Source organism: Ursus maritimus, unplaced genomic scaffold (genome assembly GCF_017311325.1).
Source record: "Ursus maritimus isolate PB19 unplaced genomic scaffold, ASM1731132v1 scaffold_14, whole genome shotgun sequence".
In the NCBI taxonomy this organism is placed as follows: domain Eukaryota; kingdom Metazoa; phylum Chordata; class Mammalia; order Carnivora; family Ursidae; genus Ursus; species Ursus maritimus.
Window position 1 is genome coordinate 50,597,873 of NW_024423786.1, and position 5,022 is coordinate 50,602,894.

A 5,022-nucleotide genomic window follows, 5' to 3' on the forward strand; every position below is an offset into this window, starting at 1 on the left:
TGTTCCATAAATGAGTGAAACCATGTAATTGTCTTTCTCTGCTTGACTTATTTCGCTTAGCATTATCTCCTCCAGTCCCGTCCATGATGACATTATTATTTTAAATATTCATGGGAGAAATACTACTACTGTGGTTTTATTAGCACGATGTCCTTATCTTTAGCAGATGCAGTCCCAATATTTAAAGCCCAAGTATCCTGCCTGCAATTTCTTTTGAATTTACTCTCTCCTACCGTTCATCAAAAAATATACTTATTTATCTAGAGGGCAAACACGCAAAATGGTATAAGTGGGTGAATCTACTTCAGTGGAAATTCATAGTACTGTATGTTCATATTTTATTTAGGTTAAAGATTTTTCAAAGGAAAAAAATACACGTAGTCAAAATATCCTGTTACTGGGAAGTTCAATTATTCCAGAACTAGGACAAAAAAGCCTCCATTTGTTTTTGTTAGAGGCCCTTCATTTAAAGTTTTGTGGGGTTGTAGTCTTAACGACGTTCAGATGAAGACACAGGTGAGTATTCTTGTTTTTCTTTAGCAAAAAGACTGTGGCCTACATATGCTTCCATTTCCCTGCAGAAATATGCACAGCACAGACATCTAAGAAAGTATATTAATTTCCTACTTGAACGTAATGTTTCAAAAGTACAGAACGCGCAAAAATAAAGCCAAACCATCAGGTGAAACATTCCTTTGCATCCAATAGGAAAAACAGGCCCTTCCGGGCCAGCTCCCCCCACAGTGCTCACCAGAATGCGCCGGAACCGCGTGGTCCGCAAGGACGCGAGGACACGCCCAGAATCGGCCAACTCGACCGGCGGAAGTTCTTCCCCCCTGGAGAAAAGTCACAAAGGTTGCTTTGCAGGCTCCTGAAGAGGGAAGCAGTGTATGAACCAAGCCCCCAGAAGCGCCGTTACATTTCCCGGTCCAGCTACTCCCGAAGACACCCCCAGCGGAAGGCAGTGGTGCGCGCCAGGTCTTTCTTTTTCTTTTTTAAAGTTTTTCTTTTCGTCCTCCCTACACCCAAGGTAGGGCTCGAACTCACGACCCCAAGATCAAGAGCGGCACGCTCCACCGACTGAGCCCGCCAGGCGCCCCACGCGCCAGGTCTCTTTAAGCAGGCTCCTGGGAGGCCCGGGCCAAACTCGTCCTTAACTGCCACCTTCCAACCCCTTCCCTCTCCCTCGCGGTGACTTCCAAACCTGGCCTGCGGTGACCCACAGCCAAAGCGAAACCTGACCAGCGGCGGAAAAGACCCCTGGGCCTGCGTGACCCCACTTCCGCTTCCTGTCTGAGGCCGGAAGGGGCGGCCCCCGCTTTCCGGGCGTCGGCCCCATCCGACCACCTCAGGCGGGAAACTTCTAATTTCCTCCCGCGTGGCTGTGGGCGGACCGGGGTGGGCCGGGCGCGGGAGCGGGGACGGAATTGGGCCCGCAGACTTGGCGGAAGTTAGAACCAGCGCCGCGGGCGGGGCCTACTCCTGAGGGCGTGGCTGCAGGTTGGAACAGATCCAGTACCTGTTACGACTGCTGAATATTTGAGCCGGAAAGGCGAGTGTGCGGGTGGGCGCGAACCCCACAACAAGCACCGGGGGGACCTGCCTGCCCCTCCCCTTGTTCCTGGAGCCCTTGCAAGGATTCTCCCCTGACATTCTTGCCAGTCCTTTAAAGTGGTCTAGCTCCTCCAGTCAGTCCTTCTTTAGGCCTTTATTTGACCACCATGGTAAACTCCAATTAAGTGATTCCTTTAGATTTTCAATGTAGTGAGATTTTCTGCAAATCTTTTTTTTTAAGATTTTATTTATTTATCCATCAGAGAGAGAGGCAGAGGCAGAGAGAGAAGCAGGGTCCCCGTGAGCAGAGCCGGATGTGGTACTCGATTCCAGGACCCTTGGGATCATGACATGAGCCAAAGGCAGACACCTAACCAACTGAGCCACCCAGGAAGGTTCCCCTCTGCAAATCTTCCCCCTGCCCTTTACTAATGTGTAATTCTCTTTTTATTTTTATTTTTGAAATAGCACTGATGCCGGGCATTCTTCACTTCTTAGGAATACATCTGAAGTGTCTCTAGTAATCATGTTCGCTGTGGTTGCTGTGGTTTTCAGTGGTTGGCCTTTGTGGAGTTAGTAAAGATGTTTATTTTATTTTATTTTTTTAAAGATTTTTATTTATTTATTTGACAGAGAGAGAGAGATAGCCAGCGAGAGAGGGAACACAAGCAGGGGGAGTGGGAGAGGAAGAAGCAGGCTCTCAGCAGAGGAGCCTGATGTGGGGTTCGATCCCAGAACGCCAGGATCACACCCTGAGCCGAAGGCGGACGCCTAAGGACTGAGCCACCCAGGCGCCCCAGTAAAGATGTTTGAACTCTGATTTTATTAAGACATTTGATAAAGACTTGCTCATGTGCATTATCAGATGTGTCTTATGCATCTATTGATAACTATTTTGCTAGGTTGTTTCATGTGTTGCTGTACAAAATACTAAATTTATGTAGCCAAAGAATCTGTTTTTTAAAAATAGTTTAAGGAACGCCTGGGTGGCTCAGTTGGTTAAGTGCCTGCCTTCAGCTCGGGTCATGATCCCAGGTTCCTGGGATTGAATGCCACATCGGAAGCCTAATTCTCCCTCTGCCCCCTCCCTGCTTGTGCTCTCTCTCTCTGAAAAATAAATAAAATCTTTTTAAAAAATAATTTAAGATTTTATTTACTTGAGAGAGAGAGCATGAGCAGGGGGAAGCACAGAGGGAGAAGCAGACTCCCTGATGAGTTGGGAGCCCTATGTGGGGCTCAATCCCAGAACCCTGAGACCACAACCAGAGCTGACGGCAGAGGCTTTTTTATTTTATTTTTTTTTAAAGATGTTATTCATTTATTTGACAGGGAGAGTGAAAGAGCACAAGCAGGGAGAACAGGGGGAACAGTAGAGGGAGAGGGAGAAGCAGGCTCCCTGCTGAGCAGAGAACCCGATGCAGGGCTCCATCCCAGGACTCTGAGATCATGACCTGAGCAGAGGCTTAACCACTTGAGCCACCCAGGTGCCCCCAAAATAATTTGTTTCTTGCCTTTAAACGTCTTCAAACTGTGTATATTGAATTTGTTTCTTACATTTATTAAAGACATTATTTTTTTGAACACTTTTATTTATTTGAGAGTGAGTGAGAGAGGGAAAGAAGGGCAGAGGGCGAGGGAGAAGCGGACTCCCCGCTGGGCAGGGAGCCCAGTACTGGGCTCAATCCCAGAACTCTGGGATCATGACTGGAGTTGAAGGCAGACACTTAACCGACTGAGCCACCCAGGTGCCCCTATTAAAGACATTTAAATCTTTAATCCTCTTAGAGTTTATTTTGCCATGTGGTGTGGGGTAGTGGATCCAATTATTTTATTTCCTCCAGAAAAGATGGCCAGTTGTGGTACTGCTTACCAGTAAACTTTTTTTCACCTAGTCATGAAATTCCATCTTTATTAAATAAATTCCTGTATGTGCCAGTATAAGTTTCTAGACTCTTCTGTGCCAGTAATACTAATGCCCATATCATACTTTTTTTTATTATAATAGCTTAATAGTAAGTTCCAATATTTAGTGGTAAAAATATAATGGCAGCTAATATATGTTGCACCTTACTGCTCTAGGTGCTTCAGGGACATGACATTTTTATGCTTCTAAGGATGCAGCTATACCATGATTTTTTTCTTTTGTTTTTTTGGAACAGCTTTATTGAGCTATAACTCATATAACCTATAATTTGTGCATTTGAAACTTTAACATTCAGTTTTTTAAAAAAATTAAATCCCAGAGTTGTGAAACTAGCACAGTTTTAGAACTTTTTTTTTTTTTTGTCACTCCGAAAGAACACTTTGGCTGTCATAATCCCATTTTCCTCCTCTCTTGATGTGTAGGTAACCATGAATGTATTTTCTGACTGTACACATTTGCCTTTTCTGGACATTTCATGTAAATGAAATCATAAAATCCTTTGCCAATAGCTTCTTTTCACTTAGCGTGTTTTCAAGGTTCATATGTGTTGTAGTGTATATATAGTGTATTTTTTATTGCTGAATGATAGTCCATTGTATGGATATACCACGTATTATTTACCGGTTGATGCACATTTGGGTTGTTAACACTTTGTGGGTATTATAAGTAATGCTGCTCTGAATAGTCACATATTTTTGTGTGTGTGCAGACATATTTTAATTTATCCTGCATATTGTATTAGTCAGAATTCTCCAGAGAAATAGAACATATAGCCCTGAACTTTTATGGTGAGCTCAGAAAGATCTGTTATGTACACACACATACAATGGACATAACATACATTATATGTACTTATTATCTACACAAAACATGACTTTTATGTAAGGACTACTTATATAACTATGAAGGCTGAGAAGTCTCACAATCTACCATCCCCAATCGAGAGACCTATGAAAGTAGGTGGTGCCGTTCAAACACCTGAGAGCCAGGCTGCCAACGGTGCAGATTTCAGTCCCTGTCTGAAAGCCCGAGAACCGGGAGCACCTAGAGCAGGAGCTCACTATCCCAGTTCAACAATCAGACAGAAAAAGAGAATTTAGTCATCCTCTGCTTTTTTGGTCCATTCAGGCCCTCAATCGGACAGGAGGATGTCCACCCGTGATGGGGAGGGTGATATGCTACGGTCAGTCTATTGATTCAAATGTGAATCTCCTGAAACATGCTCACAGACACCACCAGAAATTACATTTAATGAGATAGCTAGGTATTTCATGACACAGTCTAGTTGACACATAAAATTAATTACCATAGGTATCTACCTAGGAGTGGAATTGCTGGGTCATAGAGTAACTATATATTTGATATTTTGAAGGAGTACCAGACTGTTTTCCAAAGTGGCTGCACCATTTCACATTCTACCCATCCGTGTATGAGTTCCTATTTCCTGATGTCACTTGTTAATTTTTGTTTTTATATATTAGCTATCCTAAGTGGTGAGAAGTGATATCTCCTTGTGATTTGGGTCATTTTTCTACTGACCAGTG

General features: G+C 43.8%; 1 long non-coding RNA gene across 1 annotated transcript; it reads right to left on the minus strand.

Moving 5' to 3' along the window:
• Positions 1-321: 321 nt before the first annotated feature.
• On the minus strand, positions 322-2,010 carry LOC103676345. Its single transcript, XR_572071.2, has 2 exons — positions 752-2,010; positions 322-575 (listed from the first exon to the last, which is right to left on the minus strand). It is a non-coding gene; the product is annotated as an uncharacterized LOC103676345 (long non-coding RNA).
• Positions 2,011-5,022: the final 3,012 nt, after the last annotated feature.